Source organism: Canis aureus, chromosome 13, assembly GCF_053574225.1.
Source record: "Canis aureus isolate CA01 chromosome 13, VMU_Caureus_v.1.0, whole genome shotgun sequence".
NCBI lineage: Eukaryota > Metazoa > Chordata > Mammalia > Carnivora > Canidae > Canis > Canis aureus.
Window position 1 is genome coordinate 6,019,284 of NC_135623.1, and position 16,754 is coordinate 6,036,037.

Below are 16,754 nucleotides of genomic sequence, written 5' to 3' on the forward strand. Positions count from 1 at the left end.
CCAGCCTGCTGGTACCCTTGGCTTCTAAAAGGCCTAGGCTCGCTGTTTGACGGAAGTGTTGGGAGAGGTAATTGGAATCACCCGGCACACAAGACTAGTGCCTCCAAGCTCAGTCCAGCGATTTCCTAGTAATTCCTGTGGTAGACTGGTGCTACATACTAAGTTCCATACGTGAGAGGGTAGCTGAAAGCCTTGTCCAAAGCATCTTACTTCTGAGAGTTGAGCTCAGCCTCAGTCCCTCACAGTTCCACACTGCCTGCAGAGTGAGTTTCGCAGGTCTTCAGCAGAGACGTTTGCCAGAGGCTTCTGAGACGCAGGGTAACAATGCAGACCTGGAGGGTATCCCCAGGTGCAGTAGACTGGTAATCTTGGAACCTCCTGACTCAGAATACTGCTACCTTCTCACTGCCATAGGAATGCAGGTAGTTGACAGCTGGCATCAAGACATGCTTCCCTGTGAGAGCTGAGGACAGGGCAGAACCCTCCCGCATCCTGCCTGACTGTAGAAGTAGCTGCTAACATCCTAACGTTAGTGGCTGGGAGAGGTTGCTCGAAAAGCTTGTGTGAGCACTGGGCCTGAACTCCCGTGTATCTGAGTTGAATACAGCGATTTCCAACGGCTTTCCTCAACCAGAGTGTAGCTAGGTTCCAAATCCCATGTACGAGTGGGTAGCAGACATCTGCCTCCCATGCATACACACTTCTGAGAGTTGAGCTTATGGCCTGTACCTCCACAGCCAGCCTGCTGGTACCCTTGGCTTCTAAAAGGCCTAGGCTTGCTGTTTGACGGAAGTGCTGGGAGAGGTAATTGGAATCTCCCGGCACACAAGACGAGTGCCTCCAAGCTCAATTCACGATTTCCCAGTAATTCTTGTGGTAGACAGGTGCTACATACTAAGTTCCATATGTGAGAAGGTAGCTGAACGCCTTGTCCAAAAGCATCTTACTTCTGAGAGTTGAGCTCAGCCTCAGTCCCTCACAGTTCCACACTGCCTGCAGAGTGAGTTTCGCAGGTCTTCAGCAGAGACGATTGCCAGAGGCTTCTGAACAAGTTAACAATGCAGACCTGGAGGGTATCTCCAGGTGCAGTAGAGTGGTAATCTTGGAACCTCCTGACTCAGAATACTGCTAACTTCTCACTGCCATAGGAATGCAGGTAGTTGACAGCTGGCATCAAGACATGCTTCCCTGTGAGAGCTGAGGACAGGGTAGAACCCTCCCGCATCCTGCCTGACTGTAGGAGTAGCTGCTAACATCCTAACGTTAGTGGCTGGGAGAGGTTGCGCGAAAAGCTTGTGTGAGCACTGGGCCTGAACTCCCGTGTATCTGAGTTGAATACAGCGATTTCCAACGGCTTTCCTCAACCAGAGTGTAGCTAGGTTCCAAATCCCATTTACGAGCGGGTAGCAAACATCTGCCTCCCATGCATACACACTTCTGAGAGTTGAGCTTATGGACTGTACCTCCACATCCAGCCTGCTGGTACCCTTGCTTTCTAAAAGGCCTAGGCTCGCTGTTTGACGGAAGTGCTGGGAGAGGTAATTGGTATCTCCCGGAACACAAGACGAGTGCCTCCAAGCTCAATTCACGATTTCCCAGTAATTCTTGTGGTAGACAGGTGCTACATACTAAGTTCCATACGTGAGAAGGTAGCTGAACGCCTTGTCCAAAAGCATCTTACTTCTGAGAGTTGAGCTCACCCTCAGTCCCTCACAGTTCGACACTGCCTGCAGAGTGAGTTTCACACGTCTTCGCCAGAGACGATTACCAGAGGCTTCTGAGTACAAGTTAACAATGCAGACCTGGAGGGTATCTCCAGGTGCAGTAGAGTGGTAATCTTGGAACCTCCTGACTCAGAGTACTGCTACCTTCTCACTGCCATAGGAATACAGCTAGTTGACAGCTGGCTTCAAGACATGCTTCCCTGTGAGAGCTGAGGACAGGTCAGAACCCTCCCGCATCCTGCCTGACTGTAGGAGTAGCTGCTAACATCCTTATGTTAGTGGCTGGGAGAGGATGTGGGAAAAGCATGTGTGAGCACTGGGCCTGAACTCCCGTGTATCTGAGTTGAATACAGCGATTTCCAATGGCCTTCTTCAATCACAGTGTAGCTAGGTTCCAAATCCCATGTCCGAGTGGGTAGCAGACATCTGCCTCCCATGCATACACACTTCTGAGAGTTGAGCTTATGGCCTGTACCTCCACAGCCAGCCTGCTGGTACCCTTGGCTTCTAAAAGGCCTAGGCTCGCTTTTTGACGGAAGTGCTGGGAGAGGTAATTGGAATCTCCCGGCACACAAGACGAGTGCCTCCAAGCTCAATTCACAATTTCCCAGTAATTCTTGTGGTAGACAGGTGCTACATATTAAGTTCCATATGTGAGAAGGTAGCTGAACGCCTTGTCCAAAAGCATCTTACTTCTGAGAGTTGAGCTCAGCCTCAGTCCCTCACAGTTCCACACTGCCTGCAGAGTGAGTTTCGCAGGTCTTCAGCAGAGACGATTGCCAGAGGCTTCTGAGTACAAGTTAACAATGCAGACCTGGAGGGTATCTCCAGGTGCAGTAGAGTGGTAATCTTGGAACCTCCTGACTCAGAGTACTGCTACCTTCTCACTGCCATAGGAATACAGCTAGTTGACAGCTGGCTTCAAGACATGCTTCCCTGTGAGAGCTGAGGACAGGGCAGAACCCTCCCGCATCCTGCCTGACTGTAGGAGTAGCTGCTAACATCCTTATGTTAGTGGCTGGGAGAGGATGTGGGAAAAGCATGTGTGAGCACTGGGCCTGAACTCCCGTGTATCTGAGTTGAATACAGCGATTTCCAATGGCCTTCTTCAATCACAGTGTAGCTAGGTTCCAAATCCCATGTCCGAGTGGGTAGCAGACATCTGCCTCCCATGCATACACACTTCTGAGAGTTGAGCTTATGGCCTGTACCTCCACAGCCAGCCTGCTGGTACCCTTGGCTTCTAAAAGGCCTAGGCTCGCTTTTTGACGGAAGTGCTGGGAGAGGTAATTGGAATCTCCCGGCACACAAGACGAGTGCCTCCAAGCTCAATTCACAATTTCCCAGTAATTCTTGTGGTAGACAGGTGCTACATATTAAGTTCCATATGTGAGAAGGTAGCTGAACGCCTTGTCCAAAAGCATCTTACTTCTGAGAGTTGAGCTCAGCCTCAGTCCCTCACAGTTCCACACTGCCTGCAGAGTGAGTTTCGCAGGTCTTCAGCAGAGAAGATTTCCAGAGGCTTCTGAGTACAAGTTAACAATGCAGACCTGGAGGGTATCTCCAGTTGCAGTAGAGTGGTAATCTTGGAACCTCCTGACTCAGAATACTGCTACCTTCTCACTGCCATAGGAATGCAGCTAGTTGACAGCTGGCTTCAAGACATGCTTCCCTGTGAGAGCTGAGGACAGGGCAGAACCCTCCCGCATCCTGCCTGACTGTAGGAGTAGCTGCTAACATCCTAATGTTAGTGGCTGGGAGAGGTTGCGGGAAAAGCATCTGTGAGCACTGGGCCTGAACTCCCGTGTATCTGAGTTGAATACAGTGATTTCCAACTGATTTCCTCAACCAGAGTGTAGCTAGGTTCCAAATCCCATGTACGAGCGGGTAGCAGACATCTGCCTCCCATGCATACACACTTCTGAGAGTTGAGCTTATGGCCTGTACCTCCACATCCAGCCTGCTGGTACCCTTGGCTTCTAAAAGGCCTAGGCTCGCTGTTTGACGGAAGTGCTGGTAGAGGTACTTGGAATCTCCCGGCACACAAGACGAGTGCCTCCAAGCTCAATTCACGATTTCCCAGTAATTCTTGTGGTAGACAGGTGCTACATACTAAGTTCCATACGTGAGAAGGTAGCTTTACGCCTTGTCTAAAGCATCTTACTTCTGACAGTTGAGCTCAGCCTCAGTCCCTCACAGTTCCACACTGCCTGCAGAGTGAGTTTCGCAGGTCTTCAGCAGAGACTTTTGCCAGAGACTTCTGAGTACAAGTTAACAATGCAGACCTGGAGGGTATCTCCAGTTGCAGTAGAGTGGTAATCTTGGAACCTCCTGACTCAGAATACTGCTACCTTCTCACTGCCATAGGAATGCAGCTAGTTGACAGCTGGCTTCAAGACATGCTTCCCTGTGAGAGCTGAGGACAGGGCAGAACCCTCCCGCATCCTGCCTGACTGTAGGAGTAGCTGCTAACATCCTAATGTTAGTGGCTGGGAGAGGTTGCGGGAAAAGCATGTGTGAGCACTGGGCCTGAACTCCCGTGTATCTGAGTTGAATACAGCGATTTCCAATGGCCTTCTTCAATCACAGTGTAGCTAGGATCCAACTCCGATGTCCGAGTGGGTAGAAGACATCTGCCTCCCTTGCATACACACTGCTGAGAGTTGAGCTTATGGCCTGTACCTCCACAGCCAGCCTGCTGGTACCCTTGGCTTCTAAAAGGCCTAGGCTCGCTGTTTGACGGAAGTGCTGGGAGACGTAATTGCAATCTCCCGGCACACAAGTCGAGTGCCTCCAAGCTCAATTCACGATTTCCCAGTAATTCTTGTGGTAGACAGGTGCTACATACTAAGTTCCATACGTGAGAAGGTAGCTGACCGCCTTGTCCAAAAGCATCTTACTTCTGAGAGTTGAGCTCAGCCTCAGTCCCTCACAGTTCCACACTGCCTGCAGAGTGAGTTTCGCAGGTCTTCAGCAGAGACGTTTGCCAGAGGCTTCTGAGACGCAGGGTAACAATGCAGACCTGGAGGGTATCCCCAGGTGCAGTAAACGTGTAATCTTGGAAACTCCTGACTCATAGTAAGGCTAAATTCTCACTGCCATTGGAATGCAGCTAGTTGACAGCTGGCTTCAAGACATGCTTCCCTGTGAGAACTGAGGACAGGGCAGAAACCTCCCGCATCCTGCCTGACTGTAGGAGTAGCTGCTAACATCCTAATGTTAGTGGCTGGGAGAGGTGGCGGGAAAAGCGTGTGTGAGCACTGGGCCTGAACTCCCGTGTATCTGAGTTGAATACAGCGATTTCCAACGGCTTTCCTCAACCAGAGTGTAGCTAGGTTCGAAATCCCATGTACGAGCGGGTAGCAGACATCTGCCTCCCATGCATACAGACTTCTGAGACTTGAGCTTATGGCCTGTACCTCCACAGCCAGCCTGCTGGTACCCTTGGCTTCTAAAAGGCCTAGGCTCGCTGTTTGACGGAAGTGTTGGGAGAGGTAATTGGAATCTCCCGGCACACAAGTCGAGTGCCTCCAAGCTCAATTCACGATTTCCCAGTAATTCTTGTGGTAGACAGGTGCTACATACTAAGTTCCATACGTGAGAAGGTAGCTGAACGCCTTGTCCAAAAGCATCTTACTTCTGAGAGTTGAGCTCACCCTCAGTCCCTCACAGTTCCACACTGCCTGCAGAGTGAGTTTCACACGTCTTCGCCAGAGACGATTACCAGAGGCTTCTGAGTACAAGTTAACAATGCAGACCTGGACGGTATCTCCAGGTGCAGTAGATTGGTAATCTTGGAACCTCCTGACTCAGAGTACTGCTACCTTCTCACTGCCATAGGAATGCAGCTAGTTGACAGCTGGCTTCAAGACATGCTTCCCTGTGAGAGCTGAGGACAGGGCAGAACCCTCCCGAATCCTGCCTGACTGTAGGAGTAGCTGCTAACATCCTAATGTTTGTGGTGGGAGAGGTTGCGGGAAAAGCATGTGTGAGCACTGGGCCTGAACTCCCGTGTATCTGAGTTGAATACAGCTATTTCAACGGCTTTCCTCAACAAGAGTGTAGCGAGGTTCCAAATCCCATGTACGAGCGGGTAGCACACAACTGCCTCCCATGCATACACACTTCTGAGAGTGGAGTTTATGGCCTGTACCTCCACATCCCGCCTGCTGGTACCCTTGGCTTCTAAAAGGCCTAGGCTCGCTGTTTGACGGAAGTGTTGGGAGAGGTAATTGGAATCACCCGGCACACAAGACTAGTGCCTCCAAGCTCAGTCCAGCGATTTCCTAGTAAATCCTGTGCTAGACTGGTGCTACATACTAAGTTCCATACATGAGAGGGTAGCTGAACGCCTTGTCCAAAAGCATCTTACTTCTGAGAGTTGAGCTCAGCCTCATTCCTTCCCAGTTCCACACTGCCTGCAGAGTGAGTTTCGCAGGTCTTCACCAGAGACGTTTGCCAGAGGCTTCTGAGACGCAGGGTAACAATGCTGACCTGGAGGGTATCCCCAGGTGCAGTAGACTGGTAATCTTGGAACCTCCTGACTCAGAATACTGCTACCTTCTCACTGCCATAGGAATGCAGCTAGTTGACAGCTGGCTTCAAGACATGCTTCCCTGTGAGAGCTGAGGACAGGGCAGAACCCTCCCGCATCCTGCCTGACTGTAGGAGTAGCTGCTAACATCCTAATGTTAGTGGCTGGGAGAGGTTGCGGGAAAAGCATGTGTGAGCACTGGGCCTGAACTCCCTTGTATCTGATTAGAATACAACGATTTCCAACGGTTTTCCTCAACCAGAGTGTAGCTAGGTTCCAAATCCCATGTAGGAGCGGTAGCATACATCTGCCTTCCATGCATAACACTTCTGAGAGTTGAGCTTATGGCCTGTACCTAAACATCCAGCCTGCTGGTACCCTTGGCTTCTAAAAGGCCAAGGCTCGCTGATTGACGGAAGTGCTGGGTGAGGTAATTGGAATCTCCCGGCACACAAGACGAGTGCCTCCAAGCTCAATTCACGATTTCCCAGTAATTCTTGTGGTAGACTGGTGCTACATACTAAGTTCCATATGTGAGAAGGTAGCTGAACGCCTTGTCCAAAAGCATCTTACTTCTGAGAGTTGAGCTCAGCCTCAGTCCCTCACAGTTCCACACTGCCTGCAGAGTGAGTTTCACACGTCTTCACCAGAGAAGATTGCCAGAGGCTTCTGAGTACAAGTTAACAATGCAGACCTGGAGGGTATCTCCAGGTGCAGTAGAGTGGTAATCTTGGAACCTCCTGACTCAGAGTACTGCTACCTTCTCACTGCCTTAGGAATGCAGCTAGTTGACAGCTGGCTTCAAGACATGCTTCCCTGTGAGAGCTGAGGACAGGGCAGAACCCACCCGCATCCTGCTTGACTGTAGGAGTAGCTGCTAACATCCTAATGTTAGTGGCTGGGAGAGGTTGCGGGAAAAGCATGTGTGAGCACTGGGCCTTAACTCCCTTGTATCTGATTGGAATACAGCGATTTCCAACGGCTTTCCTCAACCAGAGTGTAGCGAGGTTCCAAATCCCATGTACGAGCGGGTAGCAGACATCTGCCTTCCATGCATAACACTTCTGAGAGTTGAGCTTATGGCCTGTACCTCCACAGCCAGCCTGCTGGTACCCTTGGCTTCTAAAAGGCCTAGGCTCGCTGTTTGACGGAAGTGCTGGGAGAGGTAATTGGAATCACCCGGCACACAAGACTAGTGCCTCCAAGCTCAGTCCAGCGATTTCCTAGTAATTCCTGTGGTAGACTGGTGCTACATACTAAGTTCCATACGTGAGAGGGTAGCTGAACGCCTTGTCCAAAAGCATCTTACTTCTGAGAGTTGAGCTCACACTCAGTCCCTCACAATTCCACACTGCCTGCAGAGTGAGTTTCGCAGGTCTTCAGCAGAGACGTTTGTCAGAGGCTTCTGAGACGCAGGGTAACAATGCAGACCTGGGGGGTATCTCCTGGTGAAGTAGAGTGGTAATCTTGGAACCTCCTGACTCAGAGTACTGCTACCTTCTCACTGCCATAGGAATGCAGCTAGTTGACAGCTGGCTTCAAGACATGCTTCCCTGTGAGAGCTGAGGACAGGGCAGAACCCTCCCGCATCCTGCCTGACTGTAGGAGTAGCTGCTAACATCCCAATGTTAATGGCTGGGAGTGGTTGCAGGAAAAGCATGTGTGAGCACTGGGCCTGAACTCCCGTGTATCTGAGTTGAATACAGCGATTTCCAACGTCTTACCTCAACCAGAGTGTAGCTATTTTCCAAATCCCATGTACGAGCGGGTAGCAGACATCTGCCTCCCATGCATACACACTTCTGAGAGTTGATCTTATGGCCTGTACCTCCACATCCAGCCTGCTGGTACCCTTGGCTTCTAAAAGGCCTAGGCTCGCTGTTTGACGGAAGTGTTGGGAGAGGTAATTGGAATCACCCGGCACACAAGACTAGTTTCTCCAAGCTCAATTCACGTTTTCCTAGTAATTCTTCTTATAGACAGGTGCTACATACTAAGTTCCATACGTGAGAAGGTAGCTGAACGCCTTGACCAAAAGCATTTTACTTCTGAGAGTTGAGCTCAGCCTCAGTCCCTCACAGTTCCACACTGCCTGCAGAGTGAGTTTCGCAGGTCTTCAGCAGAGACGATTACCAGAGGCTTCTGAGACGCAGGGTAACAATGCAGACCTGTAGGGTATCTCCAGGTGCAGTAGAGTGGTAATCTTGGAACCTCCTGACTCAGAGTACTGCTACCTTCTTACTGTCATAGGAATGCAGCTAGTTGACAGCTGGCTTCAAGACATGCTTCCCTGTGAGAGCTGAGGACAGGGCAGAACCCTCCCGCATCCTGCCTGACTGTAGGAGTAGCTGCTAACATCCTAATGTTAGTGGCTGGGAGAGGTTGCGGGAAAAGCATGTGTGAACACGGGGCCTGAACTCCCGTGTATCTGAGTTGAATACAGCGATTTCCAATGGCCTTCTTCAATCAAAGTGTAGCTAGGTTCCAACTCCCATGTCCGAGAGGGTAGCAGACATCTGCCTCCCATGCATACACACTTATGAGAGTTGAGCTTATGGCCTGTACCTCCACAGCCAGCGTGCTGGTACCCTTGGCTTCTAAAAGGCCTAGGCTCGCTGTTTGACGGAAGTGTTGGGAGAGGTAATTGGAATCACCCGGCACACAAGACTAGTGCCTCCAAACTCAGTCCAGCTATTTCCTAGTAATTCCTGTGGTAGACTGGTGCTACATACTAAGTTCCATACGTGAGAGGATAGATGAACGCCTTGTCCAAAAGCATCTTACTTCTGAGAGTTGAGCTCAGCCTCAGTCCCTCACAGTTCCACACTGCCTGCAGAGTGAGTTTCGCAGGTCTTCAGCAGAGACGTTTGCCAGAGGCTTCTGAGACGCAGGGTAACAATGCAGACCTGGAGGGTATCCCCAGGTGCAGTAGACTGGTAATTTTGGAACCTCCTGACTCAGAATACTGCCACCTTCTCACTGCCATAGGAATGCAGCTAGTTGACAGCTGGCTTCAAGACATGCTTCCCTGTGAGAGCTGAGGACAGGGCAGAACCCTCCCGCATCCTGCCGGACTGTAGGAGTAGCGGCTAACATCCTAATGTTAGTGGCTAGGAGAGGTTGCGGGAAAAGCATGTGAGAGCACTGGGCCTGAACTCCCGTGTATCTGAGTTGAATACAGCGATTTCCAACGGCTTTCCTCAACCAGAGTGTAGCTAGGTTCCAAATCCCATGTACGAGCGGGTAGCAGACATCTGCCTCCCATGCATACACACTTCTGAGATTTGAGCTTATGGCCTGTACCTCCACATCCAGCCTGCTGCTACCCTTGGCTTCTAAAAGGCCTAGGCTCGCTGTTTGACGGAAGTGTTGGGAGAGGTAATTGGAATCACCCGGCACACAAGACTAGTGCCTCCAGCTCAGTCCAGCGATTTCCTAAAAATTCCTGTGGTACACTGGTGCTACATACTAAGTTCCATACGTGAGAGGGTAGCTGAACGCCTTGTCCAAAAGCATCTTACTTCTGAGAGTTGAGCTCAGCCTCAGTCCCTCACAGTTCCACACTGCCTGCAGAGTGAGTTTCACACGTCTACACCAGAGACGATTACCAGAGGCTTCTGAGACGCAGGGTAACAATGCAGACCTGGAGGGTATCTCCAGGTGCAGTGGAGTGGTTATCTTTTAACCTCCTGACTCAGAGTACTGCTACCTTCTCACTGCCATAGGAATGCAGCTAGTTGACAGCTGACTTCAAAACATGCTTCCCTGTGAGAGCTGAGGACAGGGCAGAACCCTCCCGCATCCTGCCTGACTGTAGGAGTAGCTGCTAAAATCCCAATGTTAATGGCTGGGAGTGGTTGCGGGAAAAGCATGTGTGAGCACTGCGCCTGAACTCCCGTGTATCTGAGTTAAACACAGCGATTTCCAATGGCCTTCTTCAATCACAGTGTAGCTACATTCCAACTCCCATGTCCGAGTGGGTAGCAGACATCTGCCTCCCATGCATACACACTTCTGAGAGTTGAGCTTATGGCCTGTACCTCCACATCCAGCCTGCTGGTACCCTTGGCTTCTAAAAGGCCTAGGCTGCCTGATTGACGGAAGTGCTGGGAGAGGTAATTGGAATCACCCGGCACACAAGACGAGTGCCTCCAAGCTCAGTCCAGCGATTTCCCAGTTATTCTTGTGGGAGACATGTGCTACATACTAAGTTCCATATGTGAGAAGGTAGCTGAACGCCTTGTCCAAAAGCATCTTACTTCTGAGAGTTGAGCTCAGCCTCAGTCCCTCACAGTTCCACACTGCCTGCAGAGTGAGTTTCACACGTCTTCACCAGAGACGATTACCAGAGGCTTCTGAGACGCAGGGTAACAATGCAGACCTGGAGGGTATCTCCAGGTGCAGTAGAGTGGTAATCTTGGAACCTCCTGACTCAGAGTACTGCTACCTTCTCACTGCCATAGGAATGCAGCTAGTTGACAGCTGACTTCAAGACATGCTTCCCTGTGAGAGCTGAGGACAGGGCAGAACCGTCCCGCATCCTGCCTGACTCTAGGAGTAGCTGCTAACATCCTAATGTTAGTGGCTGGGAGAGGTTGCGGGAAAAGCATTTGTGAGCACTGGGCCTGAACTCCCGTGTATCTGAGTTGAATACAGCGATTTCCAATGGCCTTATTCAATCACAGTGTAGCTAGGTTCCAACTAACATGTCCGAGTGGGTAGCAGACATCTGCCTCCCATGCATACACACTTCTGAGAGTTGATCTTATGGCCTGTACCTCCACATCCAGCCTGCTGGTACCCTTGGCTTCTAAAAGGCCTAGGCTCGCTGTTTGACGGAAGTGTTGGGAGAGGTAATTGGAATCACCCGGCACACAAGACTAGTGCCTCCAAGCTCAGTCCAGCGACTTCCTAGTAATTCCTGTGGTACACTGGTGCTACATACTAAGTTCCATACGTGAGAGGGTAGCTGAACGCCTTGTCCAAAAGCATCTTACTTCTGAGAGTTGAGCTCACACTCAGTCCCTCACAATTCCACACTGCCTGCAGAGTGAGTTTCACACGTCTTCACCAGAGACGATTGCCAGAGGCTTCTGAGTACAAGTTAACAATGCAGACCTGGAGGGTATCTCCAGGTGCAGTAGAGTGGTAATCTTGGAACCTCCTGACTCAGAGTACTGCTACCTTCTCACTGCCATAGGAATGCAGCCAGTTGACAGCTGGCTTCAAGACATGCTTCCCTGTGAGAGCTGAGGACAGGGCAAAACCCTCCCGCATCCTGCCTGACTGTAGGAGTAGCTGCTAACATCCTAATGTTAGTGGCTGGGAGAGGTTTCGGGAAAAGCATGTGTGAGCACTGGGCCTGAACTCCCGTGTATCTGAGTTGAATACAGCGATTTCCAATGGCCTTCTTCAATCACAGTGTAGCTAGTTTCCAACTCCCATGTCCGAGTGGGTAGCAGACATCTGCCTCCCATGCATACACACTTCTGAGAGTTGAGCTTATGGCCTGTACCTCCACATCCAGTCTGCTGGTACCCTTGGCTTCTAAAAGGCCTAGGCTCGCTGTTTGACGGAAGTGTTGGGAGAGGAAATTGGAATCACCCGGGACACAAGACTAGTGCCTCCAAGCTCAGTCCAGCGATTTCCTCGTAATTCCTGTGGTAGACTCGTGCTACATACTACGTTCCATACGTGAGAGGGTAGCTGAACGCCTTGTCCAAAAGCATCTTACTTCTGAGAGTTGAGCTCAGCCTCAGTCCCTCACAGTTCCACACTGCCTGCAGAGTGAGTTTCGCAGGTCTTCAGCAGAGACGTTTGCCAGAGGCTTCTGAGACTCAGGGTAAAAATGCAGACCTGGAGGGTATCCCCAGGTGCAGTAGACTGGTAATCTTGGAACCTCCTGACTCAGAATACTGCTACCTTCTCACTGCCATAGGAATGGACCTAGTTGACAGCTGGCTTCAAGACATGCTTCCCTGTGAGAGCTGAGGACAGGGCAGAACCCTCCCGCATCCTGCCTGACTGTAGGAGTAGCTGCTAACATCCTAATGTTAGTGGCTGTGAGAGGTTGCGGGAAAAGCATGTGTGAGCACTGGGCCTGAACTCCCGTGTATCTGAGTTGAATACAGCGATTTCCAATGGCCTTCTTCAATCACAGTGTAGCTAGTTTCCAACTCCCATGTCCGAGTGGGTAGCAGACATCTGCCTCCCATGCATACACACTTCTGAGAGTTCAGCTTATGGCCTGTACCTACATATCCAGCCTGCTGGTACCCTTGGCTTCTAAAAGGACTAGGCTCGCTGTTTGACGGAAGTGTTGGGAGAGGTAATTGGAATCACCCGGCACACAAGACTAGTGCCTCCAAGCTCAGTCCAGCGATTTCCTAGTAATTCCTGTGGTAGACTCGTGCTACATACTAAGTTCCATATGTGAGAAGGTAGCTGAACGCCTTGTCCAAAAGCATCTTACTTCTGAGAGTTGAGCTCAGCCTCAGTCCCTCACAGTTCCACACTGCCTGCAGAGTGAGTTTCGCAGGTCTTCAGCAGAGACGATTGCCAGAGGCTTCTGAGTACAAGTTAACAATGCAGACCTGGAGGTTATCTCCAGGTGCAGTAGAGTGGTAATCTTGGAACCTCCTGACTCAGAATACTGCTACCTTCTCACTGCCATAGGATTGCAGCTAGTTGACAGCTGGCTTCAAGACATGCTTCCCTGTGAGAGCTGAGGACAGGGCAGAACCCTCCCGCATCCTGCCTGACTGTAGGAGTAGCTGCTAACATCCTAATGTTAGTGGCTGGGAGAGGTTGCGGGAAAAGCATGTGTGAGCACTAGGGCTGAACTCCCGTGTATCTGAGTTGAATACAGCGATTTCCAACGTCTTTCCTCAACCAGAGTGTAGCTAGGTTCCAACTCCCATGTCCGAGTGGGTAGCAGACATCTGCCTCCCATGCATAAACTTTTCTGAGAGTTGAGCTTATGGCCTGTACCTCCACATCCAGCCTGCTGGTACCCTTGGCTTCTAAAAGGCCTAGGCTCGCTGTTTGACGGAAGTGCTAGGAGAGGTAATTGGAATCTCCCGGCACACAAGACGAGTGCCTCCAAGCTCCATTCATGATTTCCCAGTAATTCTTGTGGTAGACAGGTGCTACATACTAAGTTCCATATGTGAGAAGGTAGCTGAACGCCTTGTCCAAAAGCATCTTAGTTCTGAGACTTGAGCTCAGCCTCAGTCCCTCACAGTTCCACACTGCCTGCAGAGGGAGTTTCGCAGGTCTTCAGCAGAGACGTTTGCCAGAGGCTTCTGAGACGCAGGGTAACAATGCAGACCTGGAGGGTATCCCCAGGTGCAGTAGACTGGTAATCTTGAACCTCCTGACTCAGAATATTGCTACCTTCTCACTGCCATAGGAATGCAGCTAGTTGACAGCTGGCTTCAAGAAATGCTTCCCTGTGAGAGCTGAGGACAGGGCATAACCCTCCGGCATCCTGCCTGACTGTAGGAGTAGGTGCTAACATCCTAATGTTAGTGGCTGGGAGAGGTTGCGGGAAAAGCATGTGTGAGCACTGGGCCTGAACTCCCGTGTATCTGAGTTGAATATAGCGATTTCCAATGGCCTTCTTCAATCACAGTGTAGCTAGTTTCCAACTCCCATGTCCGAGTGGGTAGCAGACATCTGCCTCCCATGCATACACACTTCTGAGAGTTGAGCTTATGGCCTGTACCTCCACATCCAGGGTGCTGGTAACTTGGCTTCTAAAAGGCCTAGGCTCGCTGTTTGACGGAAGTGTTGGGAGAGGAAATTGGAATCACCCGGGACACAAGACTAGTGCCTCCAAGCTCAGTCCAGCGATTTCCTAGTAATTCCTGTGGTAGACTGGTGCTACATACTAAGTTCCATACGTGAGAGGGTAGCTGAACGCCTTGTCCAAAAGCATCTTACTTCTGAGAGTTGAGCTCAGCCTCAGTCCCTCACAGTTCCACACTGCCTGCAGAGTGAGTTTCGCAGGTCTTCAGCAGAGACGTTTGCCAGAGGCTTCTGAGACGCAGGGTAACAATGCAGACCTGGAGGGTATCCCTAGGTGCAGTAGACTGGTAATCTAGGAACCTCCTGACTCAGAATACTGCTACCTTCTCACTGCCATAGGAATGCAGCTAGTTGACAGCTGGCTTCAAGACATGCTTCCCTGTGAGAGCTGAGGACAGGGCATAACCCTCCGGCATCCTGCCTGACTGTAGGAGTAGGTGCTAACATCCTAATGTTAGTGGCTGGGAGAGGTTGCGGGAAAAGCATGTGTGAGCACTGGGCCTGAACTCCCGTGTATCTGAGTTGAATACAGCGATTTCCAATGGCCTTCTTCAATCACAGTGTAGCTAGTTTCCAACTCCCATGTCCGAGTGGGTAGCAGACATCTGCCTCCCATGCATACACACTTCTGAGAGTTGAGCTTATGACCTGTACCTCCACATCCAGCCTGCTGGTACCTTGGCTTCTAAAAGGCCTAGGCTCGCTGTTTGACGGAAGTGTTGGGAGAGGTAATTGGAATCACCCGGGACACAAGACTAGTGCCTCCAAGCTCAGTCCAGCGATTTCCTAGTAATTCCTGTGGTAGACTCGTGCTACATACTAAGTTCCATACGTGAGAGGGTAGCTGAACGCCTTGTCCAAAAGCATCTTACTTCTGAGAGTTGAGCTCAGCCTCAGTCCCACACAGTTCCACACTTCCTGCAGAGTGAGTTTCGCAGGTCTTCAGCAGAGACGTTTGCCAGAGGCTTCTGAGACGCAGGGTAACAATGCAGACCTGGAGGGTATCCCCAGGTGCAGTAGACTGGTAATCTTGGAACCTCCTGACTCAGAATACTGCTACCTTCTCACTGCCATAGGAATGCAGCTAGTTGACAGCTGGCTTCAAGACATGCTTCCCTGTGAGAGCTGAGTACAAGGCAGAACCCTCCCGCATCCTGCCTGACTGTAGGAGTAGCTGCTAACATCCTAAAGTTAGTGGCTGGGAGAGGTTTCGGGAAAAGCATGTGTGAGTACTGGGCCTGAACTCCCGTGTATCTGAGTTGAATACAGCGATTTCCAATGGCCTTCTTCAATCACAGTGTAGCTAGTTTCCAACTCCCATGTCCGAGTGGGTAGCAGACATCTGCCTCCCATGCATACACACTTCTGAGAGTTGAGCTTATGGCCTGTACCTCCACATCCAGCCTGCTGGTACCCTTGGCTTCTAAAAGGCCTAGGCTCGCTGTTTGACGGAAGTGTTGGGAGAGGTAATTGGAATCACCTGGGACACAAGACTAGTGCCTCCAAGCTCAGTCCAGCGATTTCCTAGTAATTCCTGTGGTAGACTCGTGCTACATACTAAGTTCCATACGTGAGAGGGTAGCTGAACGCCTTGTCCAAAAGCATCTTACTTCTGAGAGTTGAGCTCAGCCTCAGTCCCTCACAGTTCCACACTGCCTGCAGAGTGAGTTTCACAGGTCTTCAGCAGAGACGTTTGCCAGAGGCTTCTGAGACGCAGGGTAACAATGCAGACCTGGAGGGTATCCCCAGGTGCAGTAGACTGGTAATCTTGGAACCTCCTGACTCAGAATACTGCTACCTTCTCACTGCCATAGGAATGCAGCTAGTTAACAGCTGACTTCAAGACATGCTTCCCTGTGAGTGCTGAGGACAGGGCAGAACCCTCCCGCATCCTGCCTGACTGTAGGAGTAGCTGCTAACATCCTAATGTTAGTGGCTGGGAGAGGTTGCGGGAAAAGCATGTGTGAGCACTGGGCCTGAACTCCCGTGTATCTGAGTTGAATACAGCGATTTCCAATGGCCTTCTTCAATCACAGTGTAGCTAGGTTCCAACTCCCATGTCCGAGTGGGTAGCAGACATCTGCCTCCCATGCATACACATTTCTGAGCGTTGAGCTTATGGCCTGTACCTCCACATCCAGCGTACTGGTACATTTGGCTTCTAAAAGGCCTAGGCTCACTGTTTGACGGAAGTGCTGGGAGAGGTAATTGGAATCTCCCGGCACACAAGACGAGTGCCTCCAAGGTCAACTCACGATTTCCCAGTAATTCTTGTGGTAGACAGGTGCTACATACTAAGTTCCATATGTGAGAAGGTAGCTGAACGCCTTGTCCAAAAGCATCTTAGTTCTGAGACTTGAGCTCACCCTCAGTCCCTCACAGTTCCACACTGCCTGCAGAGTGAGATTCGCAGGTCTTCAGCAGAGACGTTTGCCAGAGGCTTCTGTGACGCAGGGTAACAATGCAGACCTGGAGTGTATCCCCAGGTGCAGTAGACTGGTAATCTTGGAACCTCCTGACTCAGAATACTGCTACCTTCTCACTGCCATAGGAATGCAGCTAGTTGACAGCTGGCTTCAAGACATGCTTCCCTGTGAGAGCTGAGGACAGGGCAGAACCCTCCCGCATCCTGCCTGACTGTAGGAGTAGCTGCTAACATCCTAATGTTAGTGGCTGGGAGAGGTTGT